A 22,769-nucleotide genomic window follows, 5' to 3' on the forward strand; every position below is an offset into this window, starting at 1 on the left:
AGGAATTAACACGAATGAAATACACTTCAATTAAATATCTATAATTTATTTTCCCAAGCCGCTCGGAGCTGCAGTGTAAAGATGAAAAAGCCGCGAGTTGGCGACCCCTGGACTGGGACGAACCGGGACAGGAATGTTCGGTTCCAAGGACACCTGGTCTAAAACCCCCTGCGCCAAAGTCTAAGAACACATGAGTGGTCGGATTTCCTTGCGTGTGGCCCGGAGTTGGCCGGTCCAGGCTGTACCCTGCCTCTCGCCCAATGAGTGATTGCAGATAATGAGTGGAAGAAGGAATTATGGTCCACATTGTAGTATTATCTTTAATTCCTCTTTAATACACATGCCAGTTTCTTTTCTTTTTTTTAAGAAAATCCAAAAACAGGAAGTTTTTGATTTCAGATCATGCGAGCATACATGTCTGCCCCACATTTGTCAGAATCGCGCTGTTAAAAGTACCCGTCCGGACGCGTAAGCTCATTTAACGCGCATTCACGTACGCGTCATATGTGTTTTGCGCGTCAGTCCTCCACCGCCGCCATCTGGGTGGTCCTCACGGCTGGTTTGACAGTAATCCTCCTGTCCCATAAATCAGTGTCCGGGCTCAGGGCAGGAGCTGATGCTGTGTGACCACTGGAGCGAGGGGCTCGAGGCACTAAGCCGAGACCCAAGCTGCCGCCCCGGCCCGTCCCGGCCACACGTCAGCTCTCCACACCATCTTTAAAACAACTCATCACGCATGGCTTGCTTTCGGGGGAAACGGCCTCAGCTCCGAGGGCGCAGGCCACCGACCGCGTAGAAACGTACCGGTAATCGACGTTTTGTCGTCAAAGTTTGCAAACACAGGAACTTACCGGCGAATAAAAGTCCATTTTTTTTTTTTTCCCCGAATAAAATAGAAGGGTCCGTCGGCGAGTCGCGTCGAGACGATCTCAGTTCAGATGTCCCCCCCCCCACCCCCCGAAACAAAAGTGCCAAGATGAAAGCTGTAGCCTTTGTAGGGCCTGTAGCTCTCCCGGAATGAGCCGGGCGGATGAAGGTCTGATCGAGCCGCCTGGCTCGCACGCCGCTCTCCGCCGAGCTTTTATCTCGGGAGATTGGTTGCAGCTCCGTTGGTTGCAACCCCCGCTCGGTCCCGAGACCCGTGGCATTAATAAAGATAATGCTGTTTGGAATAATAACAGCCAATTGCGCCCCGATACGGGAAGAGACAACAGACCGGAGTGGTGCAGGAATACAAAAGAAGGCATGATGAAAGGCTGCTAGGTGGGCTCTCCGGTGCCAACGGATGGAACCTATATCAACATACAAACAGCACTGAGTGGGATCCTGTGCCGATTTTGACCCTTGGGTGCGGCGGCACAGAAATGCAATTTGTTCTTTTGTCTGCCGAGATCACAGAGGGAGAGCGCTGACTTGTCTCTCTTTTCATTCCGCCTCATTTTTTTTCTCATACTCCCCTCCTTTTCATTCTTTCTTCTCCTCGTTGCCTTCAGTGAGTGCAATTTAGTTTGATGAGCAGGTGGTCTTTTTTGAATCTCACTGTGCTTTTGGCTCCCACCTCTGGCGTGTGGGGCTTTCAGTTGGAGTCAGTCATGTAGGCCGGGATTAGTAGGGTGGGTCGGGGGGGGGACGGACGGAGGCGGAGGAGGGCTTCTCCATGTGTGTTGGTATTGGCGACCTCAGCGCCCTGCAGCCAGAACCACGCAGAGTGCAGATTGAAAGAGTTATTTTGTTGCTAAAGCTCTCAGCCGCACCCCAGATGGCTTTTGTGCCGGGCGGAGGCATGTTCGGGGACGGGGTTAAAGCCGCTCTCTCTCAGGCCCGGTTGGATGTGTGTTCTCAGCAGGTAAAGCAACATGGACCAGACAAACTCGGGAGGGCGAAACGTCTCGCCTCCTTTCCACCTTCAGTCCAAGCGCTGGACCAGAACAGACTGGACGCATTAGGGAAGACCTCTTCCCGGCGCATTCGGAGATGCCGTGTACCTCCAGAGGTCGACGCGGGTCGATGTCCTATTTAATCGGAAAGCGTAGCGGCCAAAACATTCTTGTCGAAATCGTCCTCTCGTGGCAACCGGGCTTGAATTTCTTTACCCGAAGAGGTTTTTTATGAAGACAGTCACGACGTGAAGATTTCCACGAGAATTCGTCGTGACCCGGATGACTGAGAGCCTCGGCAGACGTTAGCCAAAACGGTTTTTCCCGACTCTTGATAATACGGGTGATTCATATGACTTGTGAGCAAACGGTCCCGCAGTTGCTCGTCTTTTTCATTCTTCCTTACCGAGAAACTTCTGTCGTCGACACTTCGACGTTGATCTTCGAGTCGGTTTTCTTTTCCGTCCCCTCGCCGTCGCTCAGCGGCCCGAGGCTCGGGGTCGGGTGACGGCGCCGTGGCGACCGGCCGGTCAACATTGACGTCTGGGGCTGTCATTTTCAATATCGATTTACCGGATGATTCATTTTTTACCGGTTCAATTTTTAACTCGAGGGAAACATTTCGCTCCCTCCGGATTCACCAATCAGTTATTCGCAGAGTTGCCGGTAAATGCGCTCTGGCCGGTTGCGCGGTGGCCAGCTGACCTCGGGCGTCTTCCTGAAACTGACGCACGATTATACGAACGGACTTCATCCCCCAGAAAAACGGCTGCCGGCTAGTTTCCGAGTGAATGACGGCGTCGGTAACACGATGTCTATCTCGGCCCGAATGTCAAGCTGAGGATTTAGAGGTCTGAGCCGTAAATCAAAACAGAGGGAATGATTGATTTCCGAGGTTGCGTTCGCCGTGGAAGCTCCGCAAGTGGCAGCCCCCGCTTGTGCTGATAAACAGCCGGGATTGAATCCAGACCCTGTTGGGGTCTCGTGGAGCCCCGGGGATGTAACCACACAGACCGGGAATGTTAGTCATTTGTTTATTATTGGTGATATTTGCCCGCTCCTAATCCCTGACCGGATTAGCCTTCATGTGTTCCACATCCCACCTTTTTCCACCGCCGCAGCTCCTAACATTTACAATCGGGGTATTGCGTCGGGTAGTGCGTCCGCGGGAGGGGATGTCGTTGGACTTTTTCGCCGCGGTATGGATACGCATTTTATTTATTGCCATTTATTTTGATCCGTGCGTGTCGTTGTACCTGGAGGCATCCGCGGATGTTTTTTTTTTTTTTTTTTTTTTACAGTGGAGAAGTCTTACTGGAGCCACTCGGATAAACACTGCACACAGTCAGCATTGTGCCATTGTAGGAATGGGAGGAAAGGGGTTTGAACTGGTCCCGAAGACAGGTTTACACTTCCAAAGCCGTGCACTTGCTCCGAGAAGTTGATCGACCGACAGGGACTGATTTCCGTTTGCATCTCATTTTAATTTTTTTTTTTATCCTTGAGGGCACTAGATTACCGTAATTTCCGGACGATAAGCCGAGACTTTTTTAGATTAAACAACGACGCGGCTAATACATGGATATTTGGGGGTGAGAGGCGAACGAGCTTCACGCCGCTAAAACAGTTGACCGGGAAATTCTGAGTCCTTTAAACTCCGACATTGAAGGGGACAACTTTGACGGTTTTAGTGCGCAGCAGGAAGCCCGAGATAGCGATCGGCTAGCCGGCGCGGCTTCTATTGAGGTGCGCTCAATTGTCCGGAAATTTCGGTAATAATTTCAGTAACGGGTCTTAGATCGGCGGTCCCCAACCCTTTTTGTGCCGGGGACGAGTTGTCTGCATGAAAATGTTTCCTCATTTCCCCCCTGAAAAAGCTCTTCAGGAACTTTTGTTTCTGGCTCAAGGGCACAAGTGCGGCAGTAAGGCGAAGGTGGAAAGAGTCATTTTTCAAAATAAGATCCGGAAGGTCCAATGAAAAACTATAATTTGTACCAAGAAAGTTTTTTCTTTTTGGAGGGCCGGTACCGGTCCACAGATCATTTGGTAGCAGGGACAGGGGGTCAGAGGTCGTTTCCTCCCGAAAAAGCTCACCAGCGACTTATGTTTCTGGCTCATTCTTTCGAAGGGCTAGCTTGTACGCAACAGAGTTGAGTGTGGCAGTAAGGCGAAGTTGGAAAGAGTTGTTTTTCGAAATAAGTTCAGGAAGGTTGAATAAAACATATATGATTTGTACCAAGACATATTTTCTTTTCCGACCGGTACCAAATGATCGGGGGTCGGGGAGCCCTGATAAAGGTGAGCCAGAAGCAGCCCTATCAAATTGTTTTTTTGTGAAACTTGAAACCGAAATTGCCGCAAATGTTTTGCCATGATTTAGACTTTCACGACGCAACGCTAGGATTCGCTCAGGAGTCAAAACGCAGAGTTTCGGACTTATATCTTCCTCGTGACTTTGAGCAGGAGATGTTTTTTGGGGACTTACCAAACAAAGACACGGTTCCACCTTGGGTTACAAGTCCCAAGTGATCTGCTCTGGACACGTTAAGTCATGGATTTTCAGAATCTGATTAACTCGAGCTTGGTGAAACATCAAACAGTAGAGGATTTCACAGCTTCTAAACCCCTCGCTGCAGACAATAATATTAGGTTTGACAGTCTACATGTTCTGACCCCCCTCGACTCCTTTTATTATCATTGCGCACGGAGGCTCTTCGGCTGAAGCAGTCGCAGCTGGACTTCATGGGGTGTTGGTTAATTGGCAGTTTGGGGTAAGTGCAGATATGCTCCACTATGCATATCTTCCCCAATGTCCCTCGCACCGTTTGCCTTTTTAATTGGCTGCGCAGTCACAGTCTCTTGCTCGATCTGTCCCGCGTTGTACCCCAATGTAGCCTATTTGACCCAGAGGGCCCCGGGGTGATCTCATATCGGGCAGCCAAAACTAATGGCCATCATTAAGCAGATTTTATTTTTCCCCTCATTTCTTTCTTTGTCTGCGTCTCGTTCCGTCTGGAGCGAAATGCGTATTCCAGACGGGGCGCGAGAAAGAAAGAAAGAAGGTGATCTCCTTTCACTTTAAGACAATATTGAGCCTCTGAAAAGCCAAATGTGCTTGATGTCAACACCTTCTCATAATCCTTCGCTACCTCGTGTTTTCGCGAGCGAGTCGGTTCCATCAGCGTCGTAACACATCTGCCTCCTCGGCTCTGAAGAGAGGCCTCAAAGCTGGCCTGGGTAGGACCCCCGCGCAACCATATAGACCCGGCCGTGGCTCCTTCCTTTGCACCAGCCACATCCAACCGGGCTGCATCAGCAATACTGAAAGGCCCGAGAGTACTCTGATCCCACCATGGGGTGTACGGCTGTGGCTCTGACTGCACTGCACTTTAATCCCCTTCCCTTTTAACCACAATGGGAAACATGTGCTTACTCCGTGTAGGGTACCGGCCCACCATGCAAGAAGAGCTTTACCTTTGCTTTAAAACCAACATTTCAGAGCCCCCGTGAACACCGCGGGTCACTACACAGGGAGGGACGGTGACCCGGTGTCATTTCCGTTTCAGTCAAGGAAATAGGTTTCTTCTGTCAATGCTAGCTTGACACATCCCCCACTGCTCGCCCGGAGGAATCCGTCTCGAATTGGTTTCTTTCCGCGGGATAACGACCTCGAGGTCCGTCCTCACAAAGTGCCACTCCACGCAACTTTGCGCCGTCCACCGGAGATCCACCGGAGTCGTACGCAATGTGGATCGCGCCGCGAATGCGTAGACCTCCTCCCTGCGCAAAAAAAATTAAGGTCTGCGCTTGTCACAACAATACTTTAAATCGCCATAATCCACCAAGAGGGATTGTTCCAGATGTGCACACTTAAAGGTCTAGATTTTCAACATCTAAAACAGAAGTCTGAGGTCCTGATTCTGCTCCGTGTCCCCCAATGCTCTGTTGTTCTGTGCAGTCACTACAACAGAGAGATGCAGCCACATGCCAACCCGGAGGACAGGAAATGCGCTCCAGATGAAGATAGGTTGTGTTTTATTTTAACCTCGTGTGTGTCTTTAGAGTGTTTGTAAGGATAGCCGTACGCCTTCGGTTACATCACGGATCGCGCGGTTCTCGGCCGCTTCCTACGTTCCCGAGTTTCGGAAACGCATACGCTCAGACGCGCCTCAAAGCGATCTTTGTCCTGTAGATAAGCTGTAAGAAAGCACCCGACACCGGACCCTTCGGAGTCCAGCCCTGAGGCTCTGGTGACCAGTTGTCATCTCCACGGTGACGAGTTCACATCCTGGCTTCCGCAGGTGTGGCAGGTGATCCGAGGGATGAGTGAGCCCTTCCTGGGGTAACAGTAGCCGCCACCGGCATTCCCTTTTGCCCCTTTTCTGCCCTTCTTATCCGAGCATCCATCGCAATCCATCCCTCCCGGCCGCCGTCCCTCCGCAGCGCCGTTCCCCTCGATGCCGCCCGCCGCGACCGGCCGTCTCAGATATCGCCGTGAGGAGTGAGCGGCCCGTTTGAGTCGAACTCGGTTGACAGAGGCGTGACGCTCCGTTTCAGGCGGAACCGTCTCAGCTTCCTGCCACCCACGACCTTCCGAACGCCGCCAGTGGTCCGAAGGTCGATTTCGAAACGGCCCGCTACGCAGCTGCGAGTCGGGATTTTGCGTTTCCAGACTTTATTGAGAGGTCATTTGCTGTTCTGCATAAAGCTCTACGGAGAAATGAAACCGGGTCGTTGATTGGGCCGGAGGGACATGCTGATGTAGTTGAAGGGCTTTTTGATTAGCGTTGTAGAGCCGAACGTAGATCCTGTAGGGACGGAGACTTGTACCCCCTCCAAATATCTGGGTTTGATTAAGTGGACCAATCCGCCAGCGCCGAGCCAACAAGCCTCTTACACCGTGACTTAGATTGAGCCGCTGCGAACAAAAACCCCGAGCAGCTGCGAGGCCGATCGCCGATGCTACGAAAACGCGTCACATTTTCAGCGCCTCGGAAGCGCGAATCGTCGCGCATGAATCGCGCGGATTCGTTTTTTTCAAACCGCTCGGTCGAAGTCACGAAAATAAGATTCGCCTTCCCGGTTTTAGCACATCGGTGGTCGGTAACCTCTAAAAGAAGGAGAATAATTCGTGAATCATCTATCGTTTGCATTCCTGCCAAACACACTATAAACATGTTTCCACATGTGCTCATTCCAGCGCAGCGCTGCCAAACAGCAGCCGGGCTCTGCTGAAAGGAGGCTTATCGCAGCCCTGTACGATTTTCTCCGACAAAGAAATTGTTTTCCGTTTATTCGGGAATATTTGTGTTCGCTACACTCGGATCGGCGCGTAGCATGAAGCAGACATGTGCTGCGCATTACCGCCGTCTGTTTATTTGGATATTACCAGACGGTTTTCCGGGCCCGGCCGATACTGGCTGTTTGCAGACATTAACAAAGACGAGAAGGGCCGTCGGAGAAAATCTGATATCTATGTGTGCAAACTTGTGTGTGTTGGGTGGACCTGAGCTTTAAATATGTGTGTGGACTTGCAGACCTCAGTTCAGGGATGTAATCTGATTTGCAGAAAGGAACAGGTTGTTTCACATGACTGGTTTAAAGGACCATTGGCGCAAGGTTGTGCCAGTGTCCCTGACTGGTGTGTGTGTGTGTGTGTGTGTGTGTGTGACTCGAGCGAACGCGCCGACGCGAGTATTTATTCGTGTGCGCAAAGCGCAGCCCAGAAATGTGAGCTTTTGTTATTGGAGGCTTCTCAACGGTAGAAAAAGGAAGGTGTTGAAGGTTGGACAAGCCGGAGAGCTGTATTTATTCTGCAGTTTCTGGTTTTAAACAAGATTTATTCAGGAAAGGTTAAACGAAAGTAAGGCCGCTGCTAATTAACAGTCGATTACACATCTGGAATAAAGCACGGCTCTGTTGCAGGTTGCGTTTGCAACTTTGTGTTTACACATGTCATATAATCAGTGCTTTATTTTGAACTAATGGACCATCAGAAATTATATCAAATAATTGAAATCATCCTATAGCCTCAGCGCTCCTCAGAGGACCTGTAGGATCAAATCCCCTGAAAGCTTTGCCTCTGAATCCACTGTTTCTTCTTCTGTTTTGTTTTTTTTTGTTTTTTTTTTACATTGTTTGTTGATGTTTTGGAGGCTGATGGGGTTTTTGCAGTTTGTTTGTTTTTGTTTTTTTTCTGGATGTCGTCCATCGTGCGATTTTCACATCGTCCCCGATGATAAGTCGTACGAGAAGAACCCGCGTTTGTTTACAAGCGTGTTTGAAACGTGAGCCGTGTTGCAGATCGGCGAGAAGGTCAGTCCGAGACACACGTGTGCGTTTTCTGTTTCGTCTCGTGCGCGGAGAGCTTGGAAGTAGAACGATACAGAAGGCAGGAAGCTCTGATGCCATCAGACGTGTCAGCAGGGGCAGTTTTTCATAAGGTTGTAATCTCCCCACACAAAGGGGTGTCCAATATTAAAGAGGGCCCCTACCCCTCAGCTAATCAAGACCTGACCAACCCTTCCCCTGGCTTGCCAGCCCTCCAAACATTACCTCATCCGAAGGCTTAGTCCGGCCACATGCAGCTCCAGTCTCCCGCTGGTGTACATGATAACTCACTTAGCTCACGATAGCCTGCGAAAAAAGGGAAGATATATAAAAGAAATCGGACCGGCGCGCAAGTAGCTACGGTACCCTTTGCCAGGTAAAGGAATTTTAAAAGGGAGGGGAAACAAAGAATCATTTCAGCATGTCCTCCAGAAACTGGAAAGCAATTTGCCGGTATTCAATTTCTCTCCCCGTCGTCCTGTTATTGCTGTTTTCCCCGCAGCTCTTGGAGCCCTCGACCTGAAAGGAGGTTCTTAAATTCGTGCTTTGTGTCACTCGGAAAGAGTGCGTTTGTTGCCAAGGGAACTGGACTGGGACAGTGAAACGCAGAAGCAGAGAGCAACTTTGTCCATGACCGGTTGAAGCTGGACCAAGCTGTCGTCGGTCCAAAGCTGGTAGCAGTGAGTCTTGACCGTACGGGAGGCGCGGCGACCGACTCGATTCAATATCGAAATGAACCCGGTGACCTCGTAAAAAAAAAAGAACCGGCGCGCCGCGCGGCTCCGGTACTACAATGGAAAAGCCCCTTGGACCGCTTCCATTCTCCTGAAATTCCAGGTAGCCCGAAACTCCGCCGAGACCTTCGATTTACATGAGGGAGTGGGTCGGACCGATTGATGTCACTTTGACTTTTAGATCGGTCGGTAAAGACACCGGAGAAAGTCTGAGTCACAGCCTCGGTGCAAATCCCGAGTCGCTTAGGAAATGGACTGAAAACCGACGCGGCCGATAGAAAGCTTTGTGAAAACAGCGCGAGCCTTCTTAAACTTCCTAGTCAAAGCGCTCCATCTCTTCTTCCTATGATTAGCAGTTATTGTTTTTGCCCAATCTTTGCAAAACTTTGCAGACTCCATCATTCTTAGCTAACCTATCGACTTTTTCTTTTTCTTCCGATGTTTTCAGTAATGTTTTAAGATATTCCGTCCTAAAAACCCACGTTCTCCCGGTGTCTGCATGGGGTTCCTCCGGGTTCTCCGGCTTCCTCCCGCTGGCCAAAAACACCCAGGAGGTTCAGCGGAGACACAAAATTGTCACAAGTAACTTCTTGTGAAACGTCTTCCGATCGCCTCGACAACATTCGACAAGGCTTCACCGTGACCTGCACGGCCCTTCGTAGATCGATAACATTTACAAGCACGGAAAATCGGTTTTATGGAGCAATTCTATGTTGGAAAGCCAAGAATGTGGTTGGAAGTATGACTGCAACTACAGGTTCGCTCTGCTTTCAACTAGCGCACACCTGAAAGTCAGCCGACAGATTATGCAGCGATGTTACACGATCTTACAGCGTTATTCATACATTCATTGGTTATCTTTATCGCTCGGGCTGCGGTCGGGGTCGCAGGGTTGCCGCAGCCTCGGGCGAGAGGCGGCGCTCGCCCGGGACCGGTTGCCTGTCAATCACAGACATGCAACTATTTGCTCTTTCATTCACTCCTCATATACAGGACTGTCTCAGAAAATTTGAATATTGCGATAAATTTCTTTATCTTCTGCAATGCAATTACAAAAACAAAAACGTCATTCATTCTGGATTCATTACGAATCGACTGAAATATTGCAAGCCGTTTATTATTTTAATATTGCTGATTAAGAATAAGAACAACTCTATTTATCCCGAAGGAAATTGGTCTTCAGTTTCAAGTAAAACATAACAATAATAAATAATAGTAGGACATTGTATACACAGTATTAAAAAGGGGGGAGAACAAGAAATGCAAATAAAACTATAAAGTGTCTAGTAGCAAGTCAAGGCTATAAAGTTTCTTAAGGTCTTAAGTACCAGGTGAAAGATAAGGAGTGCACGAGTATGAAAAATATAGCATGTTATGAAATGAAATATTGCACAGTTATGAATATATATACAGATAAATTATTGCGATTTACAGTAAGTGGGTGAGATTTTGTTTTTTTGTTGTTTTTTTTATTATATATTATATTTACTTACATCTTACGTAAACTCAAAAATCCTATCTCAAAATATTAGAATATCATGAAAAAGTAATTTCTTTTTTTTTTAAATTGCATTACAGAAGATAAAGAACTTTGTCACAATATTCTAATTTTCTGAGACAGTCCTGTAGAAATAAACAACCGTCCACCCTCTCATTTACACACCTGGGCAATTTAGAATAAAACCAATTTTAAGATAAGATAAACCTTATTCCCGCTGGGGAAAACAATTGTGTCAAAAATGAGAAGATATCAAATATGAATATAAATAGAGACACTCGAAGACGGCAGATGTTTTGCTGCAGAATATACAGAGGACCCTCGCTACTCCGGCTTCAGCTTTCGCGTCCTTGCTACCCTGCGGATTTGAACATTGTGTTCATGATGAAATAGCCATATTCTAGCCTAAGAAGAAAAAAAAGATATATTAAAATTGTGCTAAAATTCATTTTATAGAATAAAAAAAAATGCGAGTCCTTTGCTAAACAAAGATACCCAGCATAGCGAGCTCTCGCTCCTACTGTTGTACCCACACAAGATCTCACACGGAATATCATTGGCCAAGGAGATCCGTACTCTGCACGCCATTGGCCGGTTGGGCGCGTTGTTCCGTTCCTCAAGTTGATTGGTTCATGGAGAGAAGCAGCTGATCTCCTTGTAGCATACATGTCCTGCTCCACTTTGCTGCCGTTTGCATCAACGTAAATACTGTCCACTTTGTGGTATTTTATTTTGCCATAGTGAGGGTTAATATATCGCTAAAAAACATCAAAATTATCACGTCTCTACTTCGCGGATATTCACTTTTCGCACGGGGGGGGGGGGTGGTCTCGGAACGTAACACCCGCGAAAAGTCAGGGTACGCCGTAATTCCGAAACGCGATTTCTGTAATCATCGAATCAATCGCATTGTTTGCCTGGAGTGAATAGCGAGCGGTGGCTAAGCAATGGAAACATGATCTCATGGCGTTCAACAGGTAGGGATGACTCCCTCTCGTCTGATCTGCGCTCAGTGGAATATGTGATCCCACACACTGGAGGCCTATTATGTACCAGCAGTTGCTATAAACAAGGCGGGTTGGGTATGTTCTGCGATCAAACAGATGCGGCGGCGGCGGCGGTGTGTAGAGGCCGGCCCGGGCGGTGGCACTCGCTTTATGTGCTTTGCTTGTTTGGTTTCTTCTCATCTTTTTTTTTTTTTTTTTTAATTGTGTAACCCAAGTCATGACGCCGCTGCAAGGAATGCGACGGCACAGAGATATCACTTCAAACGCCGCTTCTCGCGCACTCTCAGATCCTGTCAGTGCAACCCTATGAAGATGAGATCGAGGGCCCGTCGCCGGGTCAGCGGCCTTCAAAACGGGCCGCTTGCGAAGGCAAACAAATTTAACCCCCGACGTGAGCTTCCCGAATTATCCCTCCGAAGCGTTTCTTCTTGGAAAATGAAGCTAGTTTGCGCGACAGGGCGCCGGCAGACGGGTGAAGTCGATGTGCTGATGAAGGAGGCCGATAGGGGCCCGGCCTCCATGGCTCGCGGCCCCCAGGCGCAGACGGGCGTACGCGGGCAGGCCGAGACCGGGAGGCAGGTCCGGACCTGGTTCCTTCCCACCCCCCCGCCGCCTTGCGCTGATGCTCGCGCTCGCTGGCCCCGTCCCAAGGCGAGGCGCCGGGGAGATAGATGGGAAGGGGGGGGAGAAAAAAAAAATCGTGAACAAAGAGAGAGGCAGGAAGCAAGAATTAGAAGAGCAACACTGGCGTGGATTTAGGAGAGTTAACGAAATATCGGAGACAGCGGTGGCGGAAGTGGAGTGAGGTAAGATGGAAAGTATCCGCCGAGTGTGACGGCCGGGGGGGGGGGGGGGGGGGGGGGGGGAGTGTGAGTCAGGAGAGCGCGAGATGGAGGCCACAGATGGAACGTGACTCCTCGCAGGTAGAGCATCTCCGTCGTGCAGGCAGGTAGAGAGAGAGGAAAAAAAAAACAGGAAATTTGATGAATGACGAGTTATTACTCCTTCCCCGCGCTGGGGGAGGAGGGCCGGTCGCGCCGCATTGCTGCCACGACGACTGCGCTGTCAAGGGCGAGGCTGACGGCGTAATGTCGCCGCGCAGGAAGTGGCAAGAAGGGTCGCGACTTTGGGCGATGAGAAGGGCTACGAACTGTCCGATGTCGTTCCAGGATCTAGCCTCCCCCTGCAGGGGAAACTATAAGTTTTGCATTCCTATGGACAGGATCTGCACCTTAAGCTCCACGCTCCAAAATAAACCCGCACGTAGAAGAAGAGGAAATGGGCAACCAGTCCTTTTCCAGGACTTCTAGACGGGTTGAAGAGTTTTACCTTCTCCCTGCGCCGCTTACAAGCTAACTTGGAACTTGTTTTTAGCCAAAATGTTGTCGAGCCATCTGTGCTTTAGCAGGCCAGAAGAGCTCGTCGGTCCCATTTCTCGCTGTCAATTTCGTCGCAAGAAAACGTCTGAGCGTCGCGAGAAAACGTCTGAGCGTCGACGAAATGGCGCTCCGCAGTCTGCAAGAAGTAACCGCTAATGGGCGAGGCTAATAAGCTTCACCAAGCACCTACTGTACGTCACATGAGTTGTTATGGAACCGTAGAAAGACCCTGCCTCGGAGCAGGAGCTTAGAGGTCACAACTGGGATGTTTGTGCGCCGACGGTGCCGGTCAGATGCCGATCCGGAACTGGATCCATTTTCACACCGTCATGTTTTGCGGCATTTCATTTCCTCAGCGACCGAAACCAGACGTGGCTTCGGGCGAAGGCGCCTGGTATTTTTAGGTCTGAAAGGTCGTCCTGTTCCCGTCCGCATCCGCGGGCGAGACCAGGTGATCCGTCTACGACGCCCGAGGTCGCAAACCTGGGGTTTTGTTTTTTTGGTTTTTTTTTGGACGCAGATCCTCCCAGCCTCCCAGGATGTTCCTGCGGTTATTGATCCGTGACTCGTTCGGAGGGTTTCCCGAGAACAGCCGAGCGTATTGTGCTTGATAAATTCAAGAGTGAATCCAAAAAAAACTTCATTTGTTTCCGTTTCGTGTTTCCAGGCTCGAAGGGATTTGGACCCGCGGCAGATGTTCGTTCACATTCCCAATCCCCGCTCTTGAGATCCACCTCCAGAACCTCGCAAGGAGCTCCAGCAGGACGTCTCTCTTGGACGTGATGGAAGAGATCCCACAGTGAAGGCATCGCACATTCGACATCATATGTTAAATGTCCCTGTTTTTTTTTTTTTTTTGTTCCTGAATTTAAGCACAATCTATTTTTTATATCTTCTGCTAGCGTATGCTAACGCTGTTAGCTCTGTCATTGTGACCAAAGCAGCAAGCACTGTATGTGTAAAATGCATTTTTTAATTTCATTTCACATGTATTAACTGTGTCATTATTTTGATGATAATGGAAGAATAAAACTCGCATGATTATTTCTTGTCCCAGACGTGCAGTTTTGTCAATCGCGATGCTGTTTTTCACAGTCTCATATTGAGAAAAGGCATAATGTCAGGATTACGCGAGCATATATTCATTCCTTCATTCATTCATGTCATGTAGCTCAGCAGTGCCAGACCTTTTTTGTACCACGGACCACTTTTATGGATGAAAATGTTTCAAAAAACTTTTTTCAGTTTACAGTATTTACCATTGTTATTATTATTTATTATTTATTATGTATTATTTATTATTTATTTATTTATTATTTATTTATTTATTTATTTATTTTTTATTATTTATTATTATTATTATTATTTCCAGACTATTGAGCGCATCTGAATAAAAGCTGCACCGGCTTAAAAAATAATAGAAATAAATGTGTATATATTTATATATATATATCGGACATTGACAAGCCACAGGTGCCCACGTTGTCACATGAGATATTTATACAGAAATATTTTAGAGTTTACTTTTAATTAAATACATACCGGTAACATTCACAAATAAGTACTGGAGATGATTTTTTCAGTAGCTCAATAATAAAAAATACACTCCAGGAAAACATCCATTTTCTATCTCCCACTCTTCCTCTCGCGCACTAAAACTATGAAAGTAGTTTTAGTGCTTCTTCTTTGGTGTCGGAAATGAACGGCCGCAGAATTTTACGGTCCGATGTGACCAGTCTAAATGTTTTAGTGGCACAAACCTCGTTAGCCCCCCAAAAATCCGTAAATTAGCCGCATCGTTGTGTAATCATCGTTTAAGCCGCAGTGTCCAGAAATGACGGTAAGCTGAATACAATGATTACACTTTATATTAGGCAGTCACACTAATTTTGCAGTATAATATGAAGTTCATGGCTGGTGAGGCACTGACATCATCACAATCAGATTAACAAACATATGAACCCTACATAGTAGCTTATTCACCATTTTATTGGCAGCTGTTAACGCTTTATGTTTAAATCATAATATTAGCAGTCTTTACATATAGAAATTGTAGCATTGAAAAAAAGCAGTCTTTCTAAGAGTCTTTCTAACTGTTTACTGTAGCTTAATATTGCTAATTCTATTATTCTGTAGCCGAATATTAAGAAGGATCCCCGGGATCAGCGGTGCCCCCTACCATGAGGCACCGTCACTGCGTGCCTCACTTTATGTCTCTTTGCAGTCGTTTTATGATCGCTCGGCACAAGAAACACATAACAGTTGTTGACGAAAAACATTATACACATCGGCTAAACTATGGTAATTTAGTTCATTTATTTAAAGTGTTTTTTTAATAGTGACATCCACAGAGACAGCAATATGGTCTCAGTGCATAGCATGCTAGCGCAGCTAGCAGAATCATTGTGCAATCCATAGTGGGCACAGCGGGTTGCCGTGTCACCAGTTGAACGGTAAATGTGAATTTTTTTGTCAGCGATTTAAAAAAATAAAAAAATAAAAAATTAAAAATGGTGAAGTTAAGTGGAAAATTACTTTAGAGGAAAATTCACATATAACCAGAAATATAAACCATTTAGTGTATTTTTTCTTTCTATAATGTCAGGTGAGGCCCGACCTCCCCCTGCCTCTACTGACTGCACGCCACTTATATAGAGACAGATGGAGCTTTGGGTTTGCTTCCCCACTACTAGCGATCAACCTGTAACTTAGGTAGGAATCTTAATTTTATCTTTTAAATGCATTTTACACTTCTGACACTGCTGTGGTCTCATCGTTTGCTCGTTTCCTCCAAAAAAAAGCCCTTTTGTTTCTGGCTTGTTATTTTCAAGGGCTGGCTTGTGGTTGCTGATGTGTGAAACGGCGCGACAGAGTTAAGTGCGGCGCGAAGACGGAAACAGTCATTTTTCAAAATAAGATCCAGAAGGTCAAATGAAAAAAACTTCATTTGTACCAAGAAAGATTGTCTTGTCTTGATAGCCCGAGTTCTCTCAAATAATACAATTTTCGGTCATATTGATGACATGTCTTCGGACACTGCAAAAAAAGTGTTCTGGAAAAGATGCACATCAGTGGGAAATTTGCATCGCAACTTGACGAATCTACAGATATTACAAAGTAAATTGAGACTACGGTTTCATTCTAATTCGTTAAAAACTGTTTTTGACATATTTATTTGGTGATTTTTCTAATGTAAAATATGTGCCGTAGCTCAAAAAAGGTTGGGAAACACCGATGTAAGAGACAAACTGTTTATTCATTCACATGTCATAGGAGACAAACAATTCACTCTACATTGCATTGCATTACATTACAATACAGTCATTTGCCAGGACGCTTTTAACGCAACTCACAAAAAGTGCAATTCAGTCACAGAAGATTCCAAAGTACCAGTAGTTGGAAGTCAGAAGTGACGGCCCAACCAAATAGCCGTCTCAGAACCATGTACTGTGTAACATAAACGTACCGTTATTGGTACCACGCTTGTTTGTTTTTTGTTTGTTTACATTCATACGTTAATTTCATCCCTTTTTATTTGTTCGTTCCACCACGGCAAGGCGGGAGTTGCAGTCGTCCAAACGAGAGCGAATCCTCCTGATGTTGTAGGAAGGTTCACAGGAAGATTCGTAGGAAGCTTCGTAGACTCTTTCACATGATAAGAGACGGTCGACATTCACCCTTTCATTCACTCGTATAGAAATCCATTCACTCATTCATTGCCGCGTTACAGACGCAACCGTTCATTCTCACTCGCACATCAAATATGAGACAAACAATTCATTCATTCATTCACACATTACTAGTGACACACGGCCGTTCACCCTGTCATTCATGACGTATGGAAAACCATTCACTCATTCATTGATGACCATTCAGTCTCCCATCCACACATTAAGAATAAGAATAAGAACAACTTTATTAATCCCGAAGGAAATTGCTGTGCCAGAGTTACAGAAAATATAACAGTAATAAATAATAAAAGAAAAGGCAGAATTAGAAATAAAAATAAACTATAAACTATAAAGTGTCTCAGTGAAACTATAAAGTGTCTTGGTAAACAGTGATAAAACTATAAGTGTCTTAGTAACAATCAAGTAAGGAGTGCACAATAGTATGATAGAGGGGAAAATAGAAGGGAAAATTGTTGTGTAAACTTATATTATATACCAGATAAATGATAATTCACACATTCATTCACTCATCCATTGACATATCAGGGAGACGGATGTTCCTTCTCATTCAGTCATTCATTCATTCATTCATTCATTCATACCATCCAGGCTTTCCATCGTAGCTCCTGCGTGTTTTGGGAACTTTAGGAGAAAGAGCAGGGATCTCCCGAAGAGGATTTCCCTACTTTGCCCCGATTTTTCTCGATTCCAATCCCCTCCGGGTGTGAACTCGGAAAATCACTTCCCGCCCGCTGTCAGTTTTCCGCTGCGGTCGGAGCAGGTTCGTCTCCGGCGGGGGGGGAAACCGCAGGGCCTGTCCGGGACGGGCTACGGGTGTAGGGTTGCGTTGCGGCGGCGTCGCTAAGGGGGTAATTATCCCTCAAGAGGTTGCTTATTGTTTGCTTTTTTTTTTTTTTAAATCATTTCTTTCTTTTCCAGGGGGGGAAACAAAGCCGGGCTTCATGGCAGGCAGGATGTTCGGGCCTTCATCCCGGCGCTTGACGTTTACCGACAAGCCGTTCAAAGCGTCATAGGGATCTACGAATCAGATTCGGGGGAGAGGGAGGAGAAGAACGGGGGGAGGAGGTCGTTGCGGAGGGAGAAAAGAGGCTGGAAGGTTCCGGCGCTGATGTTTTTGGAAGTTGAGTCTCATGACATCTTTATGGTGGCGCGTTATGGTCAAAAACATTAGCATGGCCACAATGCACTTCCCTGCTTTCCTGCCTCCGCCCCTTTTTTTTTTTTTTTCTCCTCCTCTGCTTTTTCTCACACACACACAATCACATGCACACACACACACACACACACACACACACACATGCACACACACGGGGGGGGGGGAAATGACCTCTCTGCAGCTCTCAATTCACTGCACTTCTATAGCTCTGAATGGAGCGGCTCAACAAAAGGTGACATAATTTTCTCAGGGTTTGATTGGCCCCCTCCATGCCACGGGATGACATCATGCGACCCCCCCCATCCCGACACATTACCGCCCCCCCCTCCCACACTGTTCTTGGATGCTGGGTTGCCAAGACGACAGAGTTAGGCCCAGGCAATGGGGCAGGACTTGGCAGTATATCGCAGCTTGGCTGTCCATAATGAGCTCAGGCAACATGGCCTTTGTGGTTGCGGTAAACAATCGGGGGACGTGATGGAGGGAGCAGGAAAGAAGGGGAGGGGAGAAGGGTCATTGTCCTCGTGGCAACAGTAGTGCCCCTCCGCCCCCCCCGGACCATTTCCACCTTTCCGCATAGTTGGCGCAAACATCACGCGACGCGTCCCAACTTTTCGGGCCGGCTCGTAAGTGATGTTCCCTGTATTTGTTTAAGAGCGGCGCCGCACGTTAGCGTCTCCGGTTCAGGCCTCAGAGACGCGTGAATGGTTTTAATGAATGATCGGATGCACGTTTCTACATGACGAGAATTGTTATACGGCTCCATATGAGGTGAAAATAAGAGGGTGAGCGGTTATTATACTTTATTAATCCCTTGCGTGAAATTCCTTCTCTGCATTTAACACACCGTGGATGAACCACGAGCGGCCGGCTGCCGTCTTGCAGCCCCAGAGGAGCAGTTCGGGGCTTCGGTGTCTCGCTCGACAACATTTCGACACACGAGGAGGAGCCGCGAATCGATCGCTCTTTCCCTTTTTTTGTTTTTTAAATATATTATACATCTTATTATACATCTTACTATCCGACCAATCAACCAAACCAAAGACAAAGGCTCACCTGGACTATCTCCAGCAAGCCAAACCAAACCAAACTAGCTTACCGACCTGAGCAGGCTGGCTGGCTAGCGAGCCTCTCAAAACTCCAGATCCCGACGGCGACCTGAGCAGGCTGGCTGGCTGGCTGGCTAGCTAGCCGGCTAGCCTCTCGAAACTCTGGATCTCGACGGTGACCTGAGCTGGCTGGCTAGCTAGCTAGCCAGCGACCTGAGCCGGCTGGCTGGCTAGCTAGCCGGTGACCTGAGCCGGCTGGCCGGCTAGCCAGCCTCTCGAAACTCTGGATCTCGACGGCGACCTGAGCAGGCTGGCTAGCTGGCTAGCTCGCCGGCCAGCCTCTCGAAACTCCGGATCCCGATGGCGCCTAGCAAGACGGCATTTCCATCGGCTGAAATCTTCTTGCTCCTCCTGCTCCACCATCTCTCCCTCCACCAAAAATCCATCTCCGACATCCAGCTCCAACACTTGCCTCCTCACAGCAGTACAACACTCACTACACTCTGCAATTTGGACTTCTTCCCAATAATTCTGTGTATGTTCTGTTCCTTCTGTGTTTTTACTTGTGAAGCGTCTTTGAGTGTCATGAAAAGCGCTATAAAAATCCCATGTATTATTATTATCATTATTATCTTTGGGCGCAGTGGTTAGCGCCTCGGCCTCACAGCGTGAAGGAACCCGGTTGGATTCCGATCTTTCTTTGTGGAGTTTGCATGTTCTCCGGCTTCTACCCACCGTCTGAAAACATGCAAGGGGTAAATTGGAAGATATTCGGAAAATTTCCCCCGAACGAGTGAGTTTGTCTGTGATTGACCGTGATTGGCTCCAGCTTCCCCCGCCACCCCGCCTGCAGGATTAGCGCTATAGCTAATAAATGAATGAATGAATGAATACAACCAAGCAATTCGGAAGATGAACGCCCGCATTTCTGTGATAAAACCTAAATCTACAAGAGATCTCCAGTTTCCTGAAGGTGCAGATTCACTGTTTTCACCTCCAACACTTGTTGAAAACCAAATGACGTTGTTATTTTGCGTCCGCGCATGCACGTGATGCCGCGTGACAATCCTTGAAACGAATGAAAACGTGCACATCCGTTCTGTTTCGGTATCGAACGTGAATATCACAAAACAAAACCTCCATCTGTCGTGACGCTAAATGTTATAAGTTACAAAAAAAAATAATGGTTATGAGATGTTAAAGGTCCCCCCCCGCTGTTTTTACGCTTTTCCCCTCCTGGCCGTTCCTCATGTGACGTGATAAATTATGTTGTGTGTCGGTTTGGCTCCGCCTCGCTCTCCGCTGGAAGGAAGCGGAGCTTCGGCTTGGTTTTTTTTGGCCGGAGCGCCGGCCGGGTGTTGGTTACGTCTGGCACGCTGAGGGTGCGTGGGCTTCCAGCGGCCGTGACGTCGGTCCGCCCGGCTCCGATTGCACGGCGCGGCGACGGTGGGAATCCGCCACTTTCCTTTTCCACGCTCGCTCTTTATGGAGCCCCGCATATTATTTTCCAGGATTTCACTTTCTAACGTGTCTCCGGGATTTACCTGACCTTTTTTTTTTTTTTTTTTTTTTTTTTTTTTTTTAATGGCTTGGGTCTTTTCCCACGGAAGAACCCCGCCGTTAGCATCGCTCGCTTCCCGGAAAAGATCGTAAAAACACCTCGCCGCGTTTTCTGGTTTATCCGAGGTGACAGCCTCGGTTGGCACGGCGACGCGGCCGAGGCGGTTGCATGGCAGGCCGCGATCGGCCTCTCTCTTAATCCCCCATTGAGAAGTGGATGGGGAGACTCGGGAAGCAGGAGAGGATGAGGAGGAGGAGGAGGAGGAGGAGGAGGAGCGGCAGCGCAGGCCAAAGGCTCCGCTGACATCCATGGGAATCTGCACATCCATTCAGCGGTAATTATCAGCATCAATGCAGGGAGGCAGTGTTGAGGCGTGGGGCGGGGGCAAGGGGGTGTGGGAGAATTCTGCGGGGAGGAGTTTGGGGGCGGAGCCGGAATCCCGGATAGAAGCGGCGGGAGAAACCAAAAAAAAACAAAAAAAAAAAAACGATTGACCCCAACGAGCGAAATAACGTATTGACATTTCCTGCGACGGTTGCTGGGGAAGTGAGAAAATAGCAAATAGCAAATGGAAAATGAAAATAGCATTTTGATGGTGACACAGGGATCTGTCACTCGGATGCCCTTTGATTTTTTCTTTTTTTGCATTTACTGGAAGGAGGTTTTGTAGAATTCCTCGTTTCCGGTTATTGCGGGGGGGTTCTCTCCTGCTTCCGTGTCTTCATACATACGTGTTAGCGTGTTTGCACGGCGGACGGGTTTCCTGTGCAAGGGTGAGAGCCGCCCCCCCCCCCCCCCCCCCCCTTTCCTCTGCATCGTACATCACCCTGACAGGCCGTTTCACCTCAAATGCGTCCCGAGAACGTCGCTCCCGGCCGTCCCGAACGCTGCGTTTGAACCTTTTTTTTCCTCCCCGGCCGGCAGCCAACTCCGTCCAGGAATTACGTTGCGCTATTATGCACCCTCTCCCCTTTTTATTCACCGCAACGCTTTCCGGCGCGGAGTGATTTAGTGCGATTAATGATGTGACCTTCACTGATTGGCGAAGGAGGAAGCATTAAAAAAAAACATTTATTTGTGGTGAATTTTATTTCCAGGAAAAACAGCACGGCTCGTTTCTTCCCTCCGTGAGAAAGAAGAGGTCAAAGGTCAGGCCGACACTTGTCAAAGGGCCTGGAGAGCGACGTTCCTCCTGAGCTCCCGGTCTCATCATTCACTCGTTTTCTCCCGAAAAAGCTCACTAATTTCTTTTCCAAAGGCTCGCTTGTGGTAGCAAGTGTTTGAAACGGCATGATCAAGTTATAAAGACAAGGTTGAAACTGTCATTTTTCTAAATAAGATCCGGCAGCTGGATGGAAAATAACATGGGATTCTTACCATGAGAGAGGAAGAGAAGGCAAATAAGCTATCCCGGTTCGGACCGTCGCTGCATGCCGTATACCGAAAACACCCCCTTTTTTTTTTATTATGATCTTTTTATCAGTTGTGCACAAAGACACATTGGTTTGAAATATAATCATTCACATGCCACAACTTTTTTTGGACCGGTTTTATGCATGACAGTGTTTCTGGCACAGGGGTTCTAATAATAAAAACTTGTCTCTCAGTGTTTTCATGTGGCGAAGCAGTTTTAAGGGTTTCCTAGCTTCATTAGCTCGCCGTTCAATGCAAATAATGCATAGCGGGCGCGGCGCTTGTGTATCACCTGTTGCAATGAACCCTTAATTTTTATTTTATTTTCAATCCAGCTCTCCTTTTGCTGGCGATCTGCGACGCTTCTGCTTCATCGTTTGCTTGTTCGCTCTTGATACAGCTCAGCTTGGATTTTATTTCTTTTATCCATTTTGACGCAAACATTTGCTGTGCGTCGAGAACGCTGGAGTAGTGCGTGATTGCTGCCGGTGTGTACTTTTTATGCAGGATGCACAGCAGCCTCTGACCGGCATGCTACATCTGGTATATAATTATTTCCCGGTCGGCAAATGATTTCTATTTTTTTTCATTCGACTTTCCTGTTTTCGCCTCTATCTTCATCGCGACATTTCACACGTCAACCACCGCAAGCTACCCTTTGAAAAACAAAAAATGAGCCGGAAACAAAAGCTTTTTCGGGAGGAAACGAGCAAAGGATGAGACGGCAGAAGCGCCGTGGACCGCCAGCAAAAAGAAAGATGCATTTAAATGAAAATATCCATATTCCTTCCTAAGTTACAGGTTGATCGCAACAGGTGAGACGCGAGCATTATTTGTGTTGAACGGCGAGCGAATGAAGCTATGAAGCCCTCGAAACTGCTTCGCCACATTAAGACAAAACACCTTGTGCACGTTTTTATTATTTGAACCCCAAATGAAAGTCGTTGGAGAGCTTTTTCGGGAAGAAACGACCTCTAACCGGTCCGCGGAAAAGTTTTAATGCATAAAACTGGTCCCTGTTATGAAAAAAATCGGGGGCCGCCGGGTTATATGACATGTGCGTTATTATAATT

The 22,769-nt window shown here is 47.7% G+C and overlaps 2 long non-coding RNA genes across 2 annotated transcripts in view; both read left to right on the plus strand.

The window, feature by feature from the left end:
• Nucleotides 1-13,871, plus strand: part of LOC147217167 (uncharacterized) — a 57,275-nt gene extending 43,404 nt beyond the window's left edge. Inside the window, exon 4 of the long non-coding RNA XR_015109002.1 lies at nucleotides 13,493-13,871. This is a non-coding gene — a long non-coding RNA (uncharacterized LOC147217167). The remainder of the gene's footprint in view (nucleotides 1-13,492) is intronic.
• A 1,593-nt stretch (nucleotides 13,872-15,464) lies between these two features.
• Nucleotides 15,465-22,769, plus strand: part of LOC147217168 (uncharacterized) — a 174,849-nt gene continuing 167,544 nt past the window's right edge. The window contains exon 1 of the long non-coding RNA XR_015109003.1: nucleotides 15,465-15,537. This is a non-coding gene — a long non-coding RNA (uncharacterized LOC147217168). The remainder of the gene's footprint in view (nucleotides 15,538-22,769) is intronic.

The sequence above is a fragment of the Fistularia commersonii genome, chromosome 28, assembly GCF_037954325.1.
Source record: "Fistularia commersonii isolate RoL2024-O1a breed Wild chromosome 28, RoL_Fcom_v1.0, whole genome shotgun sequence".
Classification (NCBI taxonomy): Eukaryota; Metazoa; Chordata; class Actinopteri; order Syngnathiformes; family Fistulariidae; genus Fistularia; species Fistularia commersonii.